Genomic DNA, 13,007 nt, shown 5'->3' on the forward strand with positions numbered 1-13,007 from the left:
AAATTAAAATGACTCAACAGTCCCCGGCAGCGGCGCCAAAAACTTGATAGATATTTCGACGAAAACAACGCCACCGGAGCTTCACCGGAGAGTTGGTAAATCACCGGAAAAAAGCGGGTGAGGAGAGAGAAGAGAGCATGAGAGTTTGTGACGAAGGAGTTAGAGAGAAGAGAGCATGAGAGTTTGTGATGAAGGAGTTATGGATTTTTAGGTTCAATTTCCGTAAAGATGATTTTGATGATTTTCGTTAACACAATCACTATTGATTTTGAATTTAGGAGAAGAATTGAAGAACAATGATGGTTCTTCTTCTCCCAAAGGTTTCGAAACAAATCACCAACGTACGTGCCATCCTTTTTCAATTCCTTTTTTCTTTGTTTTTCTTTTCGTTTTCAATTTTTTTTTAATTTTTTTAATCAAATATATACACGCGTGGCATTTTATTTTTTTTAAAAAATCAATAATTATACACGTGGCATGCCACTTAGGCGTTGACTTGGTCAAAATTGACCAAAAGGATAAAAGATGAAAAGGGGCTAAATTTTAGGGGTCAAAATTGTAATTTTTGTACTTAGGGGGCCAAAATTGCAAGTTTTTGAAAGTTAAGGGGGGAAAAGTGCACTTTAGCCAAGTTTATTTTATTTAAATATTATTTCCTTTTAGAACTATTTTACTTCAATTGCAAATTATTATATTTCAGGAACGAATATTTGATAGATTGAGTATTGGAGCAAAAGAAAGAGGATTAGAAGCTGATTCGGGATGAAAATACGAAAATATGGGACAAAAATATGTCATTCCTCAAGTCAGAGAGGAGGCACGGCCCGTGCCACCAGTAGCACGGTCATGCCAAGCTTCAGGATGCTATTTTGCTGCTTTTGCTTCAGAAACAAGCTACCTATTGTTGGTGTAAGCCCTAGAGGCCAATAGTTTATGTTAAACCTATCTTATGTATCATGACTTTTATTATTGAATAATATATGACACTCTTTATTATATTTAGATAATGTTAATAAAGTCCTTAGAATAGATAGTTCGTGTAATAATATATTAAGTGTGACTTAATCATGAGATTACATTATCTTAAAGAATGTTATTCTTAAATGTATCCGTAGTCAAAGCTTTAATTTGAATAAAGGATAATAATAAAGCGTCGAGACTATTATGTATGTAGACTGATGACCGTATCTCATGGGTCATAGATATGAGATATCAAGTTTATACATAGATATAAATATTAGGAGTAATATTTATATTGGATTGACCCACCGTGAGAATACTACATAGTAAGTTATGAAATTGTCATAAGATATTCTCACAATGATAATAATGTATATCGCTCTTAGACCTGAAACCACTATGATCCCTAGATGTGGACTCAAGTGCTTTGTTGCCATTCTAACGTTGTCTGTAAAAGGATAATCATAACGTTGGTTGATGGGTACTTGATGAATCATGCTAAGGGGCATGAGTGTCCTAGATGGGATTTGTCCCTCCTCATAAACAGGAGATATATCTTTAGGCCTCTTGATGAAATATGACTGTAAAACTGCATGGCCATGCCGATCTAAGTCAATATGAGATATTGGACTTATTCGTTATTCAGTATATTTCGGAATCAAAGAAATATAATTATTGATCTATACAAGGGTGACAATACCTATGCCTTGGGATCAATAAAAGGTATCGAGACAAAGGAGTAATTGTACACATGAATATTATCATGAAAGGTTTCGTCAGATCACTTTACATTCTTGTCACTTGGGTAGCAATGATGTGTTGCTAGATACCGCTCATTGTTTATAATATTAAATATCAGATTTAATATTATTGCCAACGTGACTAGAACCTATAGGGTCACACACAAAGAACAGTCAAAAGAGAAATATATAAGTACGACTTATATAAGGGGTGCGTTTAGTAAATAAAGCTAATTAGTTAGCAAAATTACTAAACTCGTTATTGGGCTTAGTGAAGTCCAATAGTGGCTAGCACCCTAGTGCTGAAGTTTGAGGTTACGCGTTTTGAAGAAACCCTAGCTCTCTGAGACTTCCGATTCCTTGGCTAGCACCGAGTTTTGGAGGAGCACTGTTCGTGTGGACTTGCTAGAGGCTTTGCTGCTTGTTGCTTGCTTTGCTGTGATCGTGATTCCGGTTTCCAGATTCCAGCTTTCAGTTTTCAGTTTCACACTTCGAGGTAACAATCAAATCACTGATTCATGTGTAATTCGTAATGATCCAAGGAAAGAAATAGAGTAGTTAGCTATCATAACAATTCATCTTTTGTTCTTGGAAATAATAAGTGACAATTGTTTCTTTGAATAAAATTTCACCTTTATTTTATTTACTTTTATGTTATTCTTCTTCTTTTTCTCTTCTATGTCTAAAATGAACGTGAGTGAGTAGACTCTTCTTGTCTTGGGATTGTCGGATAAGTCTAATGACATAATCCTAGTCAAACCAAACTTTAAACCCTAATTTTATGCAACCCTAATTTCTAATCTATTTCAGTGTTCTTATAATTTATAACAAGTATTAATCGAAGGATCGAAAGATGAAGTTTAATAGTTGTTATTGATTCATCAAAAATATTAAGTGAAGGATCGAAAGATGAAGTTTTAATATTGGAACAAGCGAATATAGACAAGGATTGCAAAGGCAGCGAAATAGTCTTTGCAATCCTTGAGACATATAAAGTTTCGAACTTAAAAGATTCTAATAGCAATCAAGTCAGCGAAATAGGCGTGATTGCTAGAGGAACACATTCACTGAGACCGAAAGGAGATGTGATATGCTAAAGAGAAACTTGTCTTTAGAAATTAGGTCTAACATAAAGTTCTAGGTTTAAGGTTTTGTCATTATGATGAACCAATAATCCCAAGACTCTTTTTATTATTATATTTTCTTTCAACCAATTGAAACACCCAACTTTGCAACTTAATCTCTTCTAATCATCAATTAAAGTTAATTGAATTGAACAGCTCTCTGTCGGAACGATACTCTATTTTTACTACTTCGGTAGAACCGTGCACTTGCGGTTTTATCCCATCAAGTTTTTTGGAGCCGCTGGCGGGGAGTTATTTTAATTTGATTAATTTTGTTTTTTTTTTTTTTTTACGGTTAGACTAAAAAAAAAAATCTCTTTCTTTTCTTTCTTTTTCTTCTTCTTTTTCTTTCTTTATTTTTACCGTTAATTCTTGGGTTCTTATTCTTTTATGCAAAGAAAAAAAAGTCTTGGTGAATTCGTTCTCGGGATCAAGAAATTCTTACATAAGAGAATAAGAGAAGCACGAAATAATAACGATATGGCTAAGGAACACACTCTTAAAGAGTATACAACCCCTTCTACGGAAGAGCCACATGCTATTATTGTGTACCCAACGGTTGAGGGTAATAATTTTAAAATAAAACCTGCACTTATTTACTTAGCGCAGCAAAATCAATTTTCCGGATCACCCACCGAGGATCCGAATCTTCATATTTCAAAATTTTTAAGACTCAGTGGAACCTTGAATGCAAACCAAGAGGCCGTAAGGCTGCACCTCTTTCCTTTTTCCTTAAGGGATAGAGCTAGTGCTTGGTTTCATTCATTGGAAGTTGGTTCTATCACTTCATGGGACCAAATGAGGCAAACATTCCTTCCAAAATTCTTTCCCTATTCTAAAACTGCTCAATTGAGGGATCAAATAATATGACTCGCTCAAAGAGATACATAATCTCTTTACGATGTGTGGCAGCATTTCAAAGAAATGCTTAGGCTTTGCCCCCATCATGGTTAAGAGAAGTGGCTTATTATCCATACTTTTTATAATGGTCTTTTGTTTACCACAAAAATGAATGTTGATGCAGCTGCAGATGGAGCTTTGATGAATAAAACTTACACAGGAGCATATGCTTTGATCGAGGACATGGCACAAAACCACTGTCAATGGACAAGTGAGAGAGTCATCACTGTTGTCACTCCTTCATCCTCTAAATAAGAGGCAGGTATGTACCAGGTTTCTACCCTTGATCATCTATCTGCTAAGGTGGACACACTTTTTCAAAAATTTGATGAATTAAGTATAAGTGTCGTCACACCTGCTTCTGTTTCACCACCATGTGAATTTTGTGGAATACTTGGTATTACTGGCGTTGAATGCCAACTTGGTAGTGTTGTTGAAAGTCCCGAGCAAATTTTTTATAACAAAACTCCTCAAAATCCCTTTGGACAACAAACAACACCACCCGGTTATGCTAACAACCAAATAGTCCCTCAAAAATTCAGCTTGGAAATTTTACTCGAAAAATATGTTATGGATCAATCCAAGCAATTTCAAAAACTTAAAAATCAAGCTGGATTTTTGAATGACTCTATTGTCAAGCTTACATCTAAAGTGAACTCCATTTCTACTCACCACAAAATGCTAGAAGCTCAAATCTCTCAAGTAGCCCAACAAGTTAGCCAAACTAAAACTAACATTTGAATGCCATTACACTTAGGAATGGTAGGCAACTAGAGGACCCCGTAGGGAAACCCAAGACTAACGAGGTTGAGGTAGAGAGTGAAAAGCCACAAAGTGAGAAAGTTGTAGTACAAAGTGAGAAGCCAATTGTCCCAACACCTTATAAGCTCAAAATTCCTTTTCCACAAAGACTTGTTAAACCTAATTTGGATGCGCAGTTTAAAAAGTTTGTAGACATGCTGAAAAAAAATATACATCAATGTTCCTCTTACTAAAGCTTTGTCTCAGATGCCTTTTTATGCAAAAATTTTGAAAGATATTTTATCCAAGAAAAGAAAAATAGGGGGTAATGAGATAATAGCTCTAACAAGAGAATGTAGTGTTGTCATACAAAAGAAATTGCCTCCAAAGCTCAACGATCCTGATAGTTTTTCCATCCCTTGTGTGATTGGGAAGGAAACCATTGATAAAGCCATGTGTGATCTAGGGTCTAGTGTTAGCTTGTTGCCCTTGTCCCTCTGGAAAAGGATTGGTATATGTGATTTGAAACCCACTAAGATGAACTTGCAGTTGGCCGATCGTTCCATTATCTATCCAGCCGGAGTTCTCGAGGATATCCTGATTAAGGTGGGAAAAATTTATATCCCGACTGATTTTGTGGTAGTAGACATCAAAAAGGATTCCAAAATTTAAATCCTTCTAGGAGGAGCATTCGTCGCTACTGCGGGTGCTGTTATTAATGTTAAGTATGGTAAGGTAGTTTTTCATTGGGTGATGAGAAGGTAGAGTTTGAAATTGCCAACTTGATGAAGGGTCCCTCTATTTTTTATTCATGTTGTATGATTGATGTTCACAATGGTCTACGTAACCCAGATTGAGGAACAGATTGAGGAACAAATTCCTCCTTTTCGTCAAGCTTGTGACGGTAAAAGAGCGCTGCGTGGGAGGCAACCCACGGTTTAATATCTTTCTTCCTTTATTTTTGTTTTACAGGTTCGTAAATTTATCAAGCTAATGACTTTAAATGAGCGCTTCATGGGAGGCAACCCACAAGTTTAATTGTTTTTATTTTGTTTGTTTTTCTTTGTTTTAAGTTGTTTTGTAGGTAATTGTCTGAGCATGATTCAAGAAAACGAAAAAAATTGAGCCTGGAATGCCGAGAACCTTGGCACGGGCCGTGCTCCCACAGGCACCGCCGTGCCTGACTTGCCAAGCCAAAAACCACCCAACTCACAGAGAGTTGGCACGGCCCGTGCCCCCACGGGCACAGCCATGCGCGACTTCTGGGTAAGTTTATACACAAAAAATTTCTTCTTCCTTCATTCTCCAACACAAACATCTCTCTACATTCAAACTTCTCTCTAAAACCTCCATAACCAAAAACCTTCAAACCTTCATATCTCCCTCAAATCTTCACCAAATCACAACATTTCTTCACCCAATCAATTCCAACCATAACCCACCAATAAAAAACAACTTTCATCCATCCAAACCTAAAATCACCCAAATTCGTATGCCCCATTAACCTAACCCAAAAACCACAAATTCATCACCAATTCCCACAACTAAACTCATAAACCTTACTTAAACCTTAAACTCATAACTAAACCAACCTTTTCCACCAAAAAGATTCCCAAAACCTAACCTTCACCAAAACCACACAAAAGTTAAAACAAGGTCAAGGCAATGGCTTCAAAGAGAGGTGGCAAAGAAGGAGCAAGCTCTTCCGGAGGACCTCCTCCAAAAAGACAAGCACCGACAAAGAATCATGGAATACAATTCAAGGATAACAAGCAAAGGGATAGGTATAAAGTTCTCATCTCTAAACCTTTACATGCTTGTAGATACCCTAATTCTCATAGTGTGAATGTACTACACATTAGAGACAATGTGTTTAATTTGCTAGGAAACTTAGGATAGGTTGATATGTTGAGACCTATGAGGGGGTTTGAAAACTTCAACTATGAATTCTTAAGCTCTATTGTTTTTAAAAAGGATAGGTTGGATTTGGATAACCCTAATCATAGAATCTCTTTCCGGCTTATGAACATTGATTATGAGATGTCTCTTCAACACTTTTGTGATAAGATGGACTTCGTAAATGCGGGGTTCATCCATGACTCTTGAAATCATGATCTAAGGCCGGTTGACTATCAACCCGCTGCCTTTTGGAAACATATCACTGGTTTAAGACAATTTAATTCACGTTCCAATAAAGCTAGTAACATTCACAACCCGGTGCATAGGTACCTTAAAAGGGTTATGGCTTGCACCATCTGGGGTAGGACTGAGTTAGGGAAGACTAGGACAGATGAGTTTTTTATATTGTGGGCTATGCTTAATAACCACCCTGTGAACACTTGCTATTACTTGCTTGATTATATCGCCTATGTATGTAATAGGTCTGACGGTAAGGGAGAGATAGTAATGGGTGGTATCATCACCTATATAGCTAGGAAGTTGGGAGTGGGTGAGGACCAAGGGATAAATCAGATTGAGGGCAACAATAGGCTTAACATAGAGACCCTTATTTCTATGAACTTCATCAAGCCTCATCCGCCTGTGGCATATGAACTCAAGCTCAATGTGCCTCTTTTATTTATACTTTCTAACCCATCTCGGACTAACACCGAGGTGGAAGAAAATTTGTTGTATGTTGGTGATGGTCCACAGGTACATGAAGAGCACAATCTAGGTGTGGAGGAAGGTGCAAACTTGCACCATGTTGAGGAGCACCATGACCATGACACCGGAGGAAAATTTGAAAATGAAAGATGGCCATGGATGCAAACGGAGGTTTAGAGGATAAGCACCAAGCAACAAAGGCAAGGTGTTGAAATATCCGGGGTAAGAAATGATGTCCTAAGGGGCAACCGCATATCCGAAGAGAATAATAAAATGCTTTAGAACATGATGCAACATCTCAATCTCCAAGGTCCTTCTTATGGACCTCAATGAAAATGTGAGATTTCCTCTTCCCTCTTTCTCCTCCTACTCCTTCTTCTACTTCTTCTTCTTCTTCTCTTTTATTTTTCTTGTGTTGAATCATTGAGGACAATGCTTCTCCCAAGTGGGGGGGGGGGGGGGGGGGGGGGGGGGGCTAATAAAGTGTCTTGAGTCGTAGTGTTTCCAAACTCCCTTGAACTTTAATTCTTTTGTTATGTTTTGTTGCGAAAGGCATGATTAGGTATCTTGTTTTTATTGAAAATTATGACATACATTTTTGTTGTCTCCTCTAAATTGGTTGTTTCTTGTACATGAAAGTGAATTCTCGTGTTTTAAGTGTTCTTGCTATACCTACATCTTGTTTTATTGTGAATAATTCTCCAATGAGAAAAGCACAAGTTTCATCCCTTGAGCAAGTGTATGAATAGGTATTTTAAGGAGCACGTTCTAATTTTAGTGGTACATTAACCCTTAAAAGTCTTCAGAGTAAAAGTAGTATAAGTTTGTGTGGGGAATAAAAAGATAAATCAAAGTGGGGCAGAAGCAAATATATTTATAAAGGAGACATCACTGAATCATGGAGGAAACGATACCCCCTCGCTGACTTCCTACGTGAAGGTGGTGTCTCTCTAATAACTAAAAGTAGCTTCCATAAATCCTTCTAAATGGAGGAAAGAATTAAGTGCATAATTAGGATGCATCATTAACACATGGAGGAAGGGATACCCCCTCGCTAACTTCCTACGTGAAGATGATGTCTTCTAACTTATAATTTTGAAGCACTACTTAGGGTGATCATGGAATCTAGGAGAAAAAGATACCCCCTCGCGGACATCCTATGAGAAAATGGTATCCCTTAAGCAATCTGCAGCCCCCAAGGCATTTAAATTTTCAAATTAAATCTAACTAGTTCCCATCTCTCTTATTTGAAATGAAGAAAAGACTTTTCTCGATTGGTTTAGTGCTAGGATTAGAACCTGTTTCCTCATAATATCTATCTTATACAGGAGCAAGAAAGGGGTCGGACTACACACACACACTCACTTGAAACTTGATTGTTGGGTTGAAAAAAGATTACAAGAAATGCTTGAGTTTGTGATTAGTGTACGCTTGAAATTAAAGCCTTTGAGAAAACATAAGTTTTTAATTGAATTGTCATATGTTAATCGTGTTTATGCTGCCATGTTTATGCCTTTTGCTCCAATGAACGTGAGTGAGTAGACTCTTCTTGTCTTGGGATTGTCGGATAAGTCTAATGACATAATCCTATTCAAACCAAGCTTTAAACCCAAATTTTATGTAACCCTAATTTCTAATCTATTTCACCGTTCTTATAATCAATAACAAGTATTAATCGAAGCATCGAAAGATGAAGTTTAATAGTTGTTATTCATTCATCACAAATATTAAGAGAAGGATCGAAAGATGAAGTTTTAATATTGGAACAAGTGAATATAGATAAGGATTGCAAAGGCAGCGAAATAGTCTTTGCAATCCTTGAGACATATAAAGTTTCGAACTTAAAAGATTCTAATAGCAATCAAGTCAGCGAAATAGGCGTGATTGCTAGAGGAATACATTCACTGATACCGAAAGGAGATGTGATATGCAAAAGAGAAACTTGTCTTTAGAAATTAGGTCTAACATAAAGTTCTAGGTTTAAGGTTTTGGTGTTGTGAAGGATTTGTCATTATGATGAACCAATAATCCCAAGGCTCTTTTTATTATTATATTTTTTTTCAACCAATTGAAAACCCCAACTTTGCTACTTAATCTCTTCTAATCATCAATTAAAGTTAATTGAATTGAACAACTCCTTGTCGGAACGATACTCTATTTTTACTACTTCGGTAGAACCGTGCACTTGCGGTTTTATCCCATCAAGAAGACACCTCTAATCAGACCCCGACACACTAAGACTCCGAGGTACAATCCTCAAGCAAAACTACTCACCAAGCCAAGCAAACTAATCCTGCACGTCGTCTACCCATCCACACAGATAAGGTAGGCGGTCAACCAAACGACCACTGGGGGTTAGTTCGCATTCCATAATTAAATATAATCAAACATAGGCATTCAAGGATTTCCTGCATATCAAATATACATACTCAACATTCCTAGAATACTATTATCACATGAATATCATCCCAGTTCAATACAAATCATGTTACCATGCACCAATCGTAGAACATCAAGCATATACATTCTTTAATCAAAACGTCAACAAAAGCTCATCACTTAATAACATCAAATCAATATAAGAATTTCGCACCTCCTTCCTTATTTAGCTTAATAAATTCAACAAATACAATTCATCATTTTAAAAGTACAAGCAAGGAAAACATCGTCACCAAAGAGATCATCAAATCACATACATATAACTTACACTTCAATATTTTCATCAAAATAAACATCATCAATTAAAATCACCAAGTGTACAATTATCACCAAAAATATCAAACATCATCAATTTCACATATTAACCAAATTTCGCCGAGTACACAATTCACCAAGTTCACCAATGCACATAAATCACCAAGGTTCACCAAGCATATAATCAAATATGACACATTTAACCACTCCACCAAATGTATGAAATGCGCCTAGATACAACTCTATATGCATGTGATACCGATCATCGTTAAGTTCGTCACCTCAAGATACAAATGTATCATAATGTTAGTAATAGGACTCCTAAGGGCAGCAGTTATAGAATAATAGTAGTTTATTTAATAATATTATAAATAAGTAACTGTTACTTGTGTGTAGTAATTGCTGTCTACTAAACTTCTATGTAACAGCTATAGGACTTAGTATTATAAATAAGATGCAGAGGAAAATAAAGGTATTCAGGGATTGGGATAAAGGATTGGTAGGGAGAGACCAAGCTCTCGAATACTTGGAGGGGAGAGAACCAAGACTCTCGAATTTCTTGGGATTATATTGTAATCTTACTATTAGTTTATATTTTGATATCAGTTCCTATCACATAACATCGCCTCTAAACATCCTCTCAAATACAAAGTATTTTAAACATTGCATGTGGACATATATGAATGCATGAACATATGACTCAACAATGCATACGTTCATACAACAATATACCAACATAAACACTGACACCTTTATACATGCAATCGCCAACAATATCATCGCCTCTTTGCATGTAAGAATTCATCACCATTAATAAATCATCACCATTGAAATCATCATCATAATTATCATCAAACATCATCATTAAAATATCATCATATTTATCACCAATCATTCATCAAATAGTCATCACCAAAAGAAACATTTTCACGTCATAATTCACAAATCATAATTCAACAAGAGTTATCATCATGAAATTAAAATCACCACAGAATAATCAATATTAAAATCATCAACATAATCATCATCAACATTTTACACCTCAAATAAACGATAAAGTTTCTCATTCACATTTCACCTAAAAGACAAACATCTATCAACATTATGATATTCATCACTTTAGACACACAAACATCATAAATATATCCACATTCTATTATATTAACATGAAATCAAGTCTCTTACAAGTTATCCGATCTTAAAGCATTAATTTGACAAAGTTTGTCTAAGTTTATGAAAACTAGCATTTTTCATGAATATAAACCATTTGCAAACTAACTAGTCATATCTCAAAGTTTCACCAAATTTCATCTATGAAAATCTTAAGTTTTCGTTTATTTTTTCATTTTGCCAAAAATCAAGTTTCATACTCTCATAGTCATATATCAACCCTACATGTTTCCTCTAAGCTCATTATTACAGTAAACAAGTCAAAACATCATCATTGTTCTTTAGAAAATTCATTGATAGATTATCTCAAAACAAGTTTGTCTCTAAGTTCAAGTTTCTCCTCATTTTATGAAAATCACAATAAGTATAAGCATACTATGTTACAGCAAGAATATTAGTGAAAACAACAAAAAAAACACCCTTAAAAGATCGACTAGGAACCATACGTGTCGCCCCCCAAGCACCCAAATGCGAAACAACATTGGTTGTTGTTTCTGTCAGGCCGCCTGGCGCCAGCTGCATCAGGGCCAAGCGTTGGCTCTCTGTAATTGGGCGCATGCTATGAATGCATGTGATGCAATTTATGAATGCAGGATGATTTGAATTGAATGAGGAAAAAAAGGAATACCCAAATTCGTTGGAGAAAGGGATCCGACTCCACTAAGGGGATGCTAGAGTTTCACTGGGGAAGATGATTGTCCACCGTCGTTTTGGTTTGGAACGACAGTTTAATGGAGACAAGATTTGTTTTTTTAGTGACACCCTTCGACCAGATGCATTGGGGATGATACTTTCGAGAAAATAAAGTTGATTTCAAACTGTTCATTAATTGGAACTGACAACTTGAAACAAGATAAAAGTAAATTCAGGTGTCCGTTGGTGGACTTGATGACTTGAAACAAGATAAAAAGTAAACTCAAGCGTCCATTGGTGGACTTGGTGTCTTGAAAGGAGATAAAAAGTAAACTCAAGCGTCCGTTGGTGGACTTGGTGACTTGAAAGGAGATAAAAAGTAAACTCAAGCGTCCGTTGGTGGACTTGGTGACTTGAAACGAGATAAAAAGTAAACTCAAGTGTCCATTGGTGGACTGGTGACTTGAAACAAGGGGTGACTTGAAACGAGATAAAAAGTAAACTCAAGCGTCCGTTGGTGGACTGGGTGACTTGAAACGAGATAAAAAGTAAACTCAAGCGCCCGTTGGTGGACCTGGTGACTTGAAACAAGATAAAAAGTAAACTCAAGCGTCTGTTGGTGGACTGGTGACTTGAAACAAGGGGTAACTTGAAACGAGATAAAAAGTAAACTCAAGCGCCCGTTGGTGGACCTGGTGACTTGAAACAAGATAAAAAGTAAACTCAAGCGCCCGTTGGTGGACTTGGTGACTTGAAGCAAGATAAAAGGGTAAACTCAAGCGTCCGTTGGTGGACTTGGTGACTTGAAACAGGGTAAAAAGTAAACTCAAGCGTCCGTTGGTGGACTTGGTGACTTGAAACAAGATAAAAAAAGTAAACTCAAGCGTCCGTTGGTGGACTTGAAACTGACGGGTGACATCTCTGGACCAGACACACTAGGGATGACACTTTGATGATAAGAAGGTAAATGGAAGATGTTCATTTGTAGAAACTTGCGGCTTGACACAATGGTAAGTTAAGACCGAACCGAAGAGACAAGACCGAAATGAGACTCTGGATGACTAATGCAATTATGTGTGAATTGATGTTGTGCATATGGTGTATACGCATGAATGTATAAGTATGTGAAAATATTTGATGAATGCATGATTGTATGAATGTATGAATGTGTGAATGTATGAATGTGTGAATATGCGAATGTATGAATGTGTGAATATGCGAATGTGCAACTGCATGACTGTATAGACTGTATATGACAGGTGACTCGATAAACCGAAACAAGGCAGGTAAGATGGGAGGCGGACTGACATCGCAGTACAAACACTCGGCAAACTTCCTTGGAGATGATACTTTTGTGAACAAATCGAGCCGTTGACGGTGTAAGAACCTGGCACAAGGTAGCAACTGATGCCTCCTGGGGGGTAAGCCCATTGTTGATAAA

Source organism: Medicago truncatula, chromosome 5 (genome assembly GCF_003473485.1).
Source record: "Medicago truncatula cultivar Jemalong A17 chromosome 5, MtrunA17r5.0-ANR, whole genome shotgun sequence".
Taxonomy (NCBI): Eukaryota; Viridiplantae; Streptophyta; class Magnoliopsida; order Fabales; family Fabaceae; genus Medicago; species Medicago truncatula.